Below are 13,446 nucleotides of genomic sequence, written 5' to 3'. Positions count from 1 at the left end.
CCCCCCCCAGCTCTGGGTCTCCCTCTGGGGCTGGGCTCTCTCAGGCTGCTATGTTTAATTCTGTCCTCCAGGCCACTGAGGGGACTTGGGGTTCGCCACGTTGGGGCGGCTTGATTTAAGCTTGTCCCTCTCGGGGTGCAGGGGAGAGGTCATTGCTGCTGCTCTGGGTGCAAATTGAGATTTACTTTTGCTCAGTTGAACCCGCTCTAGGCCAGGGAGTGCTCAGCCTCCCAGTGGCCGCGGTGGGGGTGGTGTAGAGCAGCACCCTTTGGAAAAGAGCCAGGTAGAAACCGTGGTCACTGGGTGGCTCCCCCCTGTCGTCCTAGCTGCTCAGGAGGCTGAGACCTGAGGATCACCGTTGGAAGCCAGCCCAGGCAGAAAAGTCTGTGAGACTCTCATCTTCTGTTAACCACCAAAAAGCTGGAAGTGGTGCTGTGGCTCAAGTGGTAGAGCACTAGTTGTGTGCTGGGGGATGGGAGGAGGGGAGAAACTGAGGGACAGAACCCAGGCCCTGAGTTCAAGTGCCACTATGGACACACACACACACACACACACACACACACGAGCCATGCATGGCTGAAAGCCTGGCTCAGCAGTACAGTGCCTGCCTAGCAAGTTGAAGGCCCTGAGTTCAAACTTTAGTTAGGTGGGGGGTAAGATGGGGGGCACAATGGCCCCTTCCCTTGTTCTCCCTCCCTGCACAAGAAGTACGTGCCCAGCACCTGTGTAACCCAGGTACTGGAGTACCTGGGGGCAGTGGGCGGTCCCCGAGGCCCTGAGGTCTTTGCTAAAGCCACACCTCCTTCCCCCACCCTTAACTTTGGCCACACCTATTTCCCCTCCCTTCTTCCTATATAGACAATCTCCATCATTAGTTCCACCCTTGCCCTTGGCCTCTGCATCCCTTATACCCCCTACTCCTTCCATCTCCCGCAGGCAGGCAGTATGCTCTCCCCTCCCCCCTCCCCATAAACTCTTTCCTACGAACTGAACTATGTGGTGATCTTTCTGTGAACAAGTGCCACTATTGTTATGGACATCATGGAGATTCATGTGCCTGAACCATCCTGTTCCTGCAGTCCCAAGAAAAGGGAGGGATCTATCTGATAGTAATTTTCAAAGGCAGGTAGGGGCTGAGGGCATCAGAGCTGGGAGGAGGAAATGAGCCACTCATGTGGGCTCTCTCAGCCCTTGTAACCCGTGCCTTGGCTTGAACCCAAATTAGGAACTCAAACCAGCGAACATGGGCATTTCACAGTTCTGCTTCCGCTGTCCTAGGACATAGAGCCAGAGGGGGAGATCAGTCCTGCTTGCTCTAGCAAGACTTGAGGAGCCCACTCTGGGGTGCTGGTTGCTCATACCTATAATCCCAGCTATGCAGGAGGCTTTTTTATTGTTGTTGGTCGTGGGGCTTGAACTCTGGGTTTGGGTGCTGTCCCTCAGCTCTTCAGCTCAAGGCAAGTGCTCTACCACTTGAGCCACAGCACCACTTCCGGTTTTCTAGTGGTTTATTAGAGATAAAGAGTCTCATGGACTTTACTGCCCAGGCTGGCTTTGAACCTCGATCCTCAGATGTCAGCCTTCTGAGTAGCTAGGATCACAAGCATGAGCCACCAGCACCTGGCTAAAGCCCTCCTCTTGAGACAGGAAATTGAGGCTTTCCAGTCTCCTTGCTGGGGGCTGGGGGCTAGGTAGATACAATTCATTTTTACTTGTGCTCTTTACCTCTTCATGGGGGCCTGGAGGTCTTGCACAGGGGGATTTGGGACTGGGGGATGACCACGAGGCAGCAGAGATCCCTGAGCATCCTGGTCATTTAAGTCCCTGGTGAGCTGATGAAGTACTTGGGATCCAGGATCCAGTTGTGTGTATGTGTGAGTGTGTGTGTTGGGGGGGGGTCCTGTCCTCTGAGGACAGGACTTTAGAGTTCAGGTCATTTTGCTTGCCCAGTGGACATTGGGTTTCCACACAGGGTGGTCATGGCTCTGGCTCGGGTCCAGTCACGTGGGATTGCTGGATAAGTGGCCTTGGCACTTCAGGAGTAGGGATTTTCATTTGAGCCTCAGTCTGTGCCCCAGAGCTTCCTCTTTGACCCAGTGCACAACGAGTCCTGGCATCCAGGACACCCTGTGTGGCTTATGGGGTTGGTTCCTGGGCCATCTGCCCTGCCTCCCGCCACGTTTGCTTCCTTTCCTCACACTCCCCTCCTGCCGATTCTGTGGATGTTTTGTTCTTGGATCCCACCAAAGTGGAGATTGGCGTGTGGAGGTCCACCAGGCAAGACAGAGCAGGAGTTAGGGGACGGAGCATGCTCCTCAAGCTACTTTTGTTGTTTGAGAATTCAGTCAGGAGAAACAGGGAAGTCACATTTTGAGAGGTGGAATTGGGAGTCTTTATTAGAAAGCTGGTGCCTGCAGGTGGACTCCTGCCTCCAAGACCTGCAGCCCCTTGAATACACAACACAGCTAGAAAACTGAGAGTAGGAGAGGAAAGAAAGAGCAGAAAACTAATACTGAGAAACCAGATCACCTCCAATGGCGAGATGTGTGGGGTACAATGGTGACAGGAAGAGAGCCAGGAGACATGAGACATGGCGTCCTGGTACCTGATCTGGTTGCTAAATAAGGTCCTGGTAGGAGGCAGAGTTACTGGGAGCTTAAGAGTTCATGACCTAAGGTTGGCAGGTCCAGTAACTTATTGTCCAAACCCTCACCCCTGCCTGTAGGAATTCAGGCACGCCCATCATCTGAGGGAGGTGGGACTTCACCTTCCTCTACCATGAAGACAAGATGGTTCCAGTTATAACAACCCAATTCCCTATCATCTACTGTAAAGGCCTTAGATCGATAAAGGCCTTCATAATGGATACTTTTGGTAAAGGCCTTCAAAATGGAGTCTAAGTCCACTACCATGTGACCAAGATGGAGCCGGTTAGACTCAGTATCCTTAATTCACTTTCCCCTACCTAGATGTCTGCCAGACCCTCACTCTGGCACAAGTGAAGCAAGTACTTTGCTGGGTGGGAATCAGAGCTGTTTGCACTCACCTTGCCTTTGTTGACTTATTTGTGTATTTATTTATTTGTGCTGGTCCTGGGGTTTGAACTCAGGGCTTGGGCATTGTCCCTGAGCTTTTTGGGCTCAAGACCAGTGCTCTAGAGATTGAGCCACACTTCTGGTTAATTGGAGATAAGAATTTCACAGAACCAGACACTGGTGCTCATGCCTGTAATTCCAAACTGTTCAGGAGACTGAGATCTGAGTATCTTGGTTCAAAGCCAGCATGAGCAGGAAAGTCCATGGGACTCTTTATGTCCAATTAACCACCAGAAAACCAGAAGTGGTGCTGTGGCTCAAGTGGTAGAGTACTAGCCTTGAGCTAAAGAGCTCAGGGGCAGTGCACAGGTCCAGAATTCAAGCCCCAGGACCAACCAAAAAAGAAAAAAAGAGTCTCACAGACTTAACAGCTGGCTTCAAACTGTGATCTTCAGATCACAGCTTCCTGAGTAACAAGGATTATCGGTGTGAGCCACCAGCACTGGCTCCTTCATCCTGCCTGTGATCATTGTCTTCCTCTTGTCTAAGGCCTGCAGCTGCTCTAGAGGTTGGGGAGACCCTCTGGGCCTCTCACATTGCCTGCTAATGGCCTCCTCAGCTTCCTGCCCATAGGGGTTGGGGTTTGCCGGTGTCAAGTGCCCACTCCCTTCAGGGAGAGAGGTGTGACACATACTCCTTCAAGGCCTTACAATGCAGGCTTTTCCTTGGTAGATGTGATCAGGGTGGTTCTCAGAAGGTACTAGTAGTTAGCTACTCTTTATTGGGCTTAGGACTGGCTACTGCATTCCTAAAGCTCTCAGCTGTACTCTCTCAATGTTTTCAACAGCTCCAAGATGCAGGGATAATTTTTATCTGTTTCCCAGATAAAAAACAGAGGCCTAGGGAGGTTAACTCCATCTCTCTTTCCCACCCCAATGTAGTCCATCCTTTCAAGGGCTGGGGGGTGGTGCCCTGGCTTCCATTTTCTCTCTCTCTCTCTTTCTCTGTCTCTCTCGCTGTCAGTTACAGGGCTTGAACTTGGGACTTGTGCACTGTCCTTGAGCATTTTTGCTCATGGCTACCACTCTACTACTTTGAACCACAGCACCACTTCCAATTTTCTGATGGTTAATTGGAGATAAGAGTCTCATGAACTTTCTTGCCCAGGCTGGCTTTGAACTGTGATCCTCAGATCTCAGCCTCCTGAGTAGCTAGGATTACCAGTGTGAGCCACCAGCACCCAGCTTCCACCTACTCGCTTGTTTTGAGTTGTGCTTTTCCAGCCTGGATACTAACTAGCTGAAAGCTCTCTGGGCCACCTGTAATAGAGAAGGATATTCTGAGAAACGGCCCTTTACTCTGCCATCCCTGTAATTCACAAAAATTTGCAAGGCACCCACAATGCACTGCCTAGGTGTTTTACATGTCTTAACTCATTTAATTTCTTTCTTTGGCTAAAAACCCCATGGAATAGGTAGAATTACTATTTTTGTGTTGTAAATGAGGAAATTGAGGCCCTGAGAGGTTCAGGCACTTATACAAAGATCATACCACAAGTCTAGATGACTCACAACCGTTGCCTTTGTCAATGTATTCGCATCACTTGACCCTCTTCCTCTTCCTCGATAACCCTAACTGGGGTAATAAAGCCATTTTGCTAAAGCTTAAGAAATCCTTGCCCCATGCCTCCCCCCCACCCCCTGCAAATCCCTTCCTCCCTTGGCGCCACTTGATGGTCCCAGTGCTGACAGAGGGCTGACTAGGCCAGGGATTGATGAGGCCAAGAGGACCTCAGCTCTCCTGTTTACTCTGGCTGCCCATACATACCATGATTAACCCTGCACAATTAAGTTAGGGCTGCTGCTCCCAGGCTGGAGTCAGGGGAGGAGAGGGGCCTGGCAGCTGGAGCTGAGGCTTCCTGAAGCTGCTTCGGGTTTTCAAGAGGCTCCTAAGAAGGGCTGTGCTCAGCCAGCAAGGCAGGGGAGCATGTAGACCTCAGAGGTGGGGAACCCACCTTCTCGCTCTCTATCCTTTCAACACAGGTCTGGGGCTGGGTTTGTCTGTGTTCTGGGCCCACCTACAAGAAAGGAAAGAGACCCTTTCCTGCGGATGGCCTCTCAATAGGAAATGGCAGCAGGGGCGGGGAGAGAGGTAGGGAGCTGCTGGATCTATCTGGATTTAGAAGGTGAGAGATAGGCCTGGTTGCATCCCAAACTTACTTTCTGGGGTGAGTTTGTCTCTGTGTCTTTCCCCTAGGCTTGTGAACAACTTCTGTCTTGAGCGTGATCTTGGTATGATTTTGCTTTCTTGCCACAACAGCTAGTGGGGTGATTCTACAACTCCCCATCTCCAGTCCTCTTTCTGGGGACCCTTTGCTCCTTGACACTGGTTCTGGGATACAGGCTTACAGAATGTCACTAGTTTTAAATCCTAAAGAGTGTTTGAGCCGGGCACCGGTGGCTCATGACTGTAATCCCAGCTACTCAGGAGGCTGAGATTTGAGTTCAAAGCCAGCCCGGACAGGAAAGTCCATGAGACTATCTCCAATAAACCACTAGAAAACCAGAAGTGGCACTGTGGCTCAAGGTAGAGTGCTAGCCTTGAGCTGAAGAGCTGAGAGACAGCACCCAAGCCCAGAGTTCAAGCCCCATGACTGATAAAAAAAAAAAGAAAAAAGTTTAACTTTCTCTGATCATCCTTAATCTGAGGGAACAGTATGGAGCTGTTATATGGAAATTTGTTTGTAAGATAGAGAAGCCACATCTTGAGAAGTTGAAGTCTTTATTAGAAAGCTGGTGACTACAGGGGGACTCCTGTCCCAAAGATCTGCAACCCTGAATGCAGCCAGCACAAAGCTGATAAAGGCCAAAGCCACAAGATTGGGGCTGGGAAACAAAGTGTTGTACATAAGCAAGGTAGGGAATGGGGATGTGGCTTAGTGGTAGAATGCTTGCCTAGCATGCATGAAGCCCTGGGTTAGAATCCTCAGTACCATATAACAGAAAAAGTTGGAAATGGTACTGTGGCTCAAGTGGTAGAGTGCTAGCTTAGAGCAAGAGGAGCTCAGGGACAACGCCCAGGCCCTGAGTTTGAGCCCCAGAACTATCAGAAAACAACAACAACAAAAAGCAAGGCAATCTGTCTAGGGGAGCAATTAAAGAGCAGGACTTTCCTGGGTTAAACAACAGCTGCAATTCAAAGAATGACCTATTTCATACCTGTAGGCTTTTTGGAAGTGAGTAAAAAGTCCCCACCATCTATCAAGGTGCCAGGATGGTGGTGAGGACAAGATAATGTTACTTAGATCCAGTGTCCATATATCATTCCCCACTGTTTTTTGTTTGTTTGTTGTTTTGTTTGTTTGTTGGTCATCGGGCTTGAACTTTGGGCCTGAACACTGTCCCTCAGCTCTTCAGCTCAAGCCCATCACTCTACCACTTGATCCACTGCAACCCTTCCAGTTTTCTGAGTGGTTTATTGGAGATAAGAGTCTTAAGGATTTTCCTGCCTGGGCTGGTTTTGAACCGTGATCCTCAGATCTCAGCCTCCTGAGTAGCTGGGATTATAGGCATGAGCCACTGGCACCTGGCCTTGATTAACTTCTTTTTTTTTTTTGGGTCCGGTCGTGGGGCCTGAACTCTGGGCCTGGGCGCTGTCCCTCAGCTCTTCAGCTCAAGGCTAGCGCTCTACAACTTGAGCCACAGCGCCACTTCCAGCTTTTTTCTTTTTTCTTATGTGGTGCTGAGGCATGCAAGGCAAGCGCTCTACCACTGAGCCACCTTCCCAGCCCCTTGATTAACTTCTTAACCCAAACAGAATCTCCAGATTGGAAAGGATGGGCTGGATCTGAGCAGTAGCAGCATATCTAGAACCTATTTATACACCTCCTGCTGAGTTGCCTGTAAGTTCTACAGAGACTTAAGTATAGAAGCATTATTAACTTAACCAAAGGCTGGGGCCTGACTTCAGTGAAATCTATCTCCAATGCTCTCCTGGTTGCTTCTTCTGAATATACTGGTGTGGATGGCAGGGTCAAGAACAGTCAATAAAGTATTTTAGGGCCCCCCTGGTTTTTAAGGCAGATAGTGGCAGTGGCTGTAGGATTTTCTTTTACTATCACTACAGAATTCTTTTTTTTTTTTTTTTTTTGGTCAGTTGTAGGGATTGAACTCTGGGCCTTCAGCTCAAGGTGAGTGCTCTACCACTTGAGCCACAGCACCACCACTTCTGGCTTTCTGGTAGGTAATTGGAGATAAGAGTCTCATGGACTTTACTGCCCAGGCTGGCTTTGAACTAAAATCCCCGGATCTCAGCCTCCTGAGTAGTTAGGGTTAGAGGTGTGAGCCACTGGCATCTGGCCAGAATTCCCCTTTGATGCCCAAAACAATGTACCAGGGCAACAACTTTTGGTAGCCAGATTTCCTCCAATAAGGCTAGGATTTCCTTGGCAGACATAGAAGGCTTGGGCCTGTAACCATTTCTCATGAGTGCAGTCTCCACACTCAAGGGGTTCTTTTCTTATTACCACTGTTTTCCCATTCCTCTTTTTATCTACCTTTTCTCATTCCCCTCTTCCCCCAAAGCCCAATGACTTCAGTCCCTTGATCTTAAGAGGAGCTGATGGGCGAAGATCCGTCTTATGTAACTGCTACAAGCTGAGTAGGGACTCTGGCCCTACCTAGCCAGAGATTTGAAGGCTTAGTCTATCTTACCAAGGGGTTTCCAGGATCAGATGTCATTAAGAGCAATTTTTTTTTTTTACTCCAAACTGGAAAGGAAGGCATATGAGAAATTAGGGAGGGTAACAAACCACAGAAACAATATAAAAACAACAAATCAATATTTCCCACATATTTGTACCAAAAAGAAAAACCATTAGGCAAGGAACACATTAAAGCTACGAGTAGAATTATATACAACATTTAACTTTTTACAACTGCACAGATTTCTCAATTCCCTTTTCTAAGGATTTCTTTACTATTTTCTCTCTTTCTTTGTATTTTCTTATCTCCTTACTGAGTTTTTAAAAATACAATTTGAATTAGCTCTTAGAAAACTTTTGAATTCAAATGACATAGTTTTTCTTTTCTTTCTTTCTTTTTTTTGGGGGGGTCTGGTCGTGGGGCCTAAACTCTGGGCCTGGGTGCTGTCCCTCAGCACTTCAGCTCAGGGCTAGCACTCTACCACTTGAGCCACAACGCCACTTCCAGCTTTTTTTTCCTGCTTATGTGGTGCTGAGGAATCGAACCCAGGGCCTCAAGCATGCAAGGCAATGCTGTACCAGTGAGCCACCTTCCCAGCCCCATAATTTTTCTTAATGTGAGATAATACCCCTTAGACACATTTGTTGTAAGCTGGTATTCCCCATTTGGTTTTAAAGCAGGGAGAATAGGAGAATTACATCCAGACTAGCACTGAACTAAGAGTCCATACTTAACAAACTTAAGGAATCTCAGATCATCTTTTTTTGCTATTTATAAAATGTGTCTAATTGAAATTTAAAGTCCCATTTTTATGCCATGGTACTGTATGTGCTAACTTATATTGAGAGCAAACTACATTTCACAGGAAGATTAACTTTTCCCTTGTAAAACCTCTTCTTTAAAGCTTTTCCTTTTTTTTTTTTTTTTTAAAAAGAACAATCTCATTATCTACATTACCATCAGGTTTTCAGTATTTGTTTTTTTGGTCCAGTTGTGAGGCCTGAACTCTAGGCCTGAGCACTGTCCCTCAGCTCTTCAGCTCAAGGCTAGTGCCCTACCACTTGAGCCACAGCGCCACTTCTGGCTTTTTTTTCTTTTTGCTTATGTGGTGCTGAGGAATCGAACCCAGGGCCTCAGACATGCAAGGCAAGCGCTCTACCACTGAGCCAACTTCCCAGCCCGGTTTTCAGTATTTGTAAGGAAAAGAAAAAGAGAAACAGAAGTACTTTTGGAATAGGCATAGACACCCATTGGACTAAATGGACCACACCTTCAATGCTGGCACCTAGGACTGGATGAACTGCAACTTTTCTGCTAGCTCATCCTCATCCCTTGAAGATAGGCAACCCTGGCCAGCCTATGGAAAACTATAGCAGTTTTATATAGATAGATAAAACCGACAATGTCTTTGACAGTAATTTAAAAAAACCTTTATATTTAAATTTATGATACTTAGTCCCAAAATTTAATACTGGAGAGAACTGAAATAAAATAAAAAACCCTAAGTCCTCAAGAGATTTATATTTTTGTTAAGCCAGATAACTCTTGATTATGATGCTAACAGTTTTATGCATTAAAATGCCAGATTATCTTGAACATGTTTACACACACATACACACACACACACACACAGAGTTGTGTACAAAGGTCTTAAAGTGTGCAAAAATGTATATCTGCCATAAGTTTTCTGGAATTTCAGTAGCAAGAGATACTTTTGCCCATAGCACTATAGAATCATGTGGTCAGTGTTAGAGAAACTTAAATACTTTGGCCAACTAACAAACAGAATCTTTTACTCTTACAGATAACCAAGATCTAAATGTTTAGAGTTTGTTAGCAGGGCACATTAGCTGGGCCTTGGTCTCCAGGGCCTGCAAAGAGAGGCAACCTGGCTAACAATGCACCTTAGCATATGAATTGACCTTTGAACACTTTTTTTGATGGAGGAGGAAGAATAAGCTTAGTGGAAGGGTGGGGGTCACCTGAAGCTATACCCTTAACCCACTATGTGAACTTACTCTGTCTTTGGTAATATTTAAATGAGAGCATTTTAAATACCAATTCCAAACTGCCAAGGTTAACTAGGCGTCAAAGAAGCCATATTACAAACTGGTACCAATCCTTAAGAAAACAGAATGAGACAGATAAAGACAAACACAGAAACCAAAGTGTACTGGGTAGGCTTGATTCAGGATCTCCTTCCTCAGCAGAACCCAAAACTCTCTGTTGTATTCTTTAACCTTGAAGGCCTGATTGTGTGTGTGGGGGGGCGTCTTGAGCCCATCTGCTCCCTTACCTCAACAGTTCCAAATGGATCGATCCCCAGTATACAGAAAAACAGACAATCAGAAAACAGGACAGAAAAACCCACAAAACCCCAGAGACTCATCTTTGGAAGATTCTTGAGTGACTCCAGAAAGACTGACTCTAAAAAGATTTAGTGGCATATCAGGCATCCATGATCCCGGTTATCAGTGGTGGAAGAGCCAATGGGCCCTGAGAAAAGCCTCAGATGGTGTGTGCCCTATGTAGTCTCCCATCCTCTGGCAACTCAGAGTTGTGGTGGCCATTTACTAGTGAGGCTTCAAGAAACCCAAGTGCCCTCCTTGGCTCTAGGATCTCACTGGGATCTCCAAATGTCATATGGGATTTTGTGTGTGTGTGTGTGTGTGTGTGTGTGTGTGTGTGAGAGAGAGAGATACAGAAAAGCCACATTTTTAGAGGCCAAATAGGGAGTCTTTATTAGAAAGTTGTGACTATAGGTGGACTCCTGTTCCAAAGGCCTGCAGCCCTGAATGCAACCAGTACAAAACTTATAAAGGCAAAAACCACATGATTGGGGTGTTATACAGAAGCAAGACAAACTACCTAGGGGAACAATCAAGGAGCAGAACTTTCCTGGGCTAAACAACATGACACATCTGTATATTTTCTTAAGCAGGACTTTCCTGGGGCTAAACAATATGGTACATCTGCAATTCAAAGAATGATCTATTTCACACCTCTAGGCTTTTGGAAGTGTGTGAACCGCTCTCACCACCCATTAAGGTACCAGGATGGTGGTGAGGACAAGGCGATATTACTTAGGTCCAGTATCCATATTTCAGATTCTATGACCAATACTGGATTCAATATTGGGAGGGGAGTAGGAGAAGCCAGAGTCCAGAAGCAATGGGACTTTTAAGCTAGACAGGGAGAGAGGATGATCTTAGGAAAGGAATCAGGCACACCAGAGCTCATAGATCTCCTAAGAATAGAGAAATAAAAAGGCAAAGACACATAGAGGCAAGTTCAGAGCAATTTGGGCCAGTGGAAGGGGGTAGGCCTGGCCCTGGAGGACAGTCTGTTTTGGAACCTGTTTAGCATGTCAGTGAAGTGGACCCTGAGCTGGGGCCCAAGCTGGTATGATTCCATTTTGAGCTTTGCCTTTGTTTTAGGGATTTTAGACTCTGTTTTTGAAGGGTGGTTACTAAAAACCTTTAAACATGTTCAAACTAGAAAGACAACCTTAATCACAGGGCCACATCTTGGCTCCAACAGGCTCAGTTCCCAGAATGAAAAAAATGCATCTGGTCCCCTTCCCCTTAACAATCTACTCCACCCTTGATTGTTCAGTTAAATCTTGCTCAATTGGCAACACCACCTGCTTGCAGTAAACCCCATCTTTTGCCCCACTAAATTTGCATGCCATTTTAAACCAAAGTGTTAGGCTGGTTTAAACAGCCACTACAGACAAACTGTAACCTCATTGGCCACCTGCGTGTGGTCTGGTATGACTGTACAATCCTTTGTGTGTTTTACAATCCCATTGGTCACCTGCACATGACCAGGTTCGACCTCATAGATTTTTGCCTTTAAAAACCAAAGTATTGGGCCGCTCGGGGTTGCAGTGTCAGCTCCCGAGCCTGTGCTGCAACCTTGGCTGGTCAGTGTAGGAACTCTCTCAATAAAGTTGCTTTTTGTTAAACAACTTCGTTGCGGTGGGCTCTGTCACTCCGGACGACTAGGTGGGCTTGCCTGCCTGCAGTCAGGGCATTAGTTTAAGTTAAACTAGAGCCTAGTGGGAGAGTAGGAGCCTGTCTCCCTATCTATAGATTGGGTGGAGATGGACTAGATGGTTCCAGGACTCTCCTGGCTTTGATGTTCTTTGGACAGGATACTTGGTTGGATTGCATTCTGGCAGATCTGTCTTGGCAGATCCCTGCCCTTCTCTGAGACTCAGGATCTCAGTAGTAGAGTGGGAATTCAGCATTTATGGGAAATCTCCTTTGTGAATCTGAGTAGGTATTCATTATGGGAGGAAAAGCTGTGATAAAACAGGAAACGAATTAGTATTGTTTTATGCAGGAATCTACCAGAACCTTTCAATGGCAAATATGCATTGAGAGTCCTGAGAGGCAGAGAGAGCATTCAGTGTTTCCCAAACTTACTTTACTTCAGCACCCTTTTACCTAGGGCCTCTCAGAGGCCTGATAGCTGAGGATCACGTTGAGGTCACTCTGGATTAGTTTATAGAGAAAACTTTCTGCTTTGATAATGGGACAGTTTTAGGCACCTCCTTTCACCTCTACCAGGCCTGAATTCCTGCCCCATTTATGCTCTTTTCCCTAGCCTTAACCTTTCCTGGACATAGCTCACTTCTGGTCTTCTTACTCTATTCTCTGTAGGGTGCTTTTCCTTGTTCCTGGCTTCCTGTTGCCTCTTGGATCAGACCCCTAGAGAACTCAGACTACAGCCCAAATTCTCTTTCTCTGTTCCTTACTGGTTTCTAGAGGATGGGAGGGCACTGCCTAGGATCTTGGGGTGGGGGTTGGTGTGCGGGACCATTAACTCCAGGATATTTTCTGGTACCCAATCCCAAGTTCTACCCCCACTAGGGAATAGTCAACAGACTTTGCCTCTCAGCTGCATATGTAAGAGTCTCTTGGCTCTCAGCTGTGTGTGTGTGTGTGTATGTGTGTGTGTGTGTGTGCATGCAGGTATGTGTGTGTGCTGGTAATGGGATTTGAACTCAGAGTCTTGTGCTCTCACTTGTCTTTTTGCTCAAAGTTGGTACTCTACTGCTCAAGCTACTCTTCCACTCCCAACTTTTTTTGCTGGTTAATTGGAGATGAAGTGTTTCATGGACTTTGAACTATAATCCTCAGACCTCAACCTCCTCAGTAGCTAGGTCCTGTGTCTTAACAACCTGCAGCCCTGGCCCTACGTTCCCTCCCATAGCTTCCATGCTTCCTCTCCAAAGCAAATTTTGAAATTCTAGGTTCTCAAGGGTTAAGAGACAGCCCCTTTCTTCTCTCCAGCTGCAGCTGCAACCTACTTGAGTTTTGGACCTGAGCCAGGAGTTTGGACCAGAGGAGAGCAATGGAGCTGTTGGCAGGATGAAAGGTGAACCCCAGGAGATGAGGACAAGTATTTACAGTACTATTGCCCCACTCCCCATGCTGGTTCCAGGTGAGGGATCCCCTTAGAGATAAAAGTACAGATTATAAGCAGGAATGTTCTAGGGAGGTAAGTGGTGGTATAGTAGTAGGAGGCATTTTAGTCTATTTTCTGGTGTCAGTAATATGATACCACAGACTGGATGAATTCTAAAGGAAAGAGGTTTATTTTGGCTCATGTTTCTAGAGATCCAAGGTCTAGGGGTCACATCTGGTATTGACCTTTCTTCCTTTGCCCCTTCCTTTCTCCTCTCCTCTCCTCTCCTCTCC

At 46.8% G+C, this 13,446-nt stretch overlaps 1 protein-coding gene across 1 annotated transcript in view; it reads right to left on the bottom strand.

The window, feature by feature from the left end:
* The window catches only part of Chrm1 (cholinergic receptor, muscarinic 1), a 29,704-nt gene extending 16,385 nt beyond the window's left edge, over nucleotides 1–13,319 (bottom strand). The window contains exons 1-2 of the mRNA XM_013029125.1: nucleotides 13,310–13,319; nucleotides 3,533–3,537 (exon numbers count right to left, since the gene is read on the bottom strand). The gene's annotated coding sequence lies outside the window, so the exon portion shown is untranslated. The remainder of the gene's footprint in view (nucleotides 1–3,532; nucleotides 3,538–13,309) is intronic.
* Between the last annotated feature and the right edge of the window lie 127 nt (nucleotides 13,320–13,446).

The sequence above is a fragment of the Dipodomys ordii genome, unplaced genomic scaffold (genome assembly GCF_000151885.1).
Source record: "Dipodomys ordii isolate 6190 unplaced genomic scaffold, Dord_2.0 Scaffold117, whole genome shotgun sequence".
Lineage (NCBI taxonomy): Eukaryota > Metazoa > Chordata > Mammalia > Rodentia > Heteromyidae > Dipodomys > Dipodomys ordii.
Note: the sequence above shows the minus strand (reverse complement) of the source record. Positions and strands in the feature narration are given on the sequence as shown.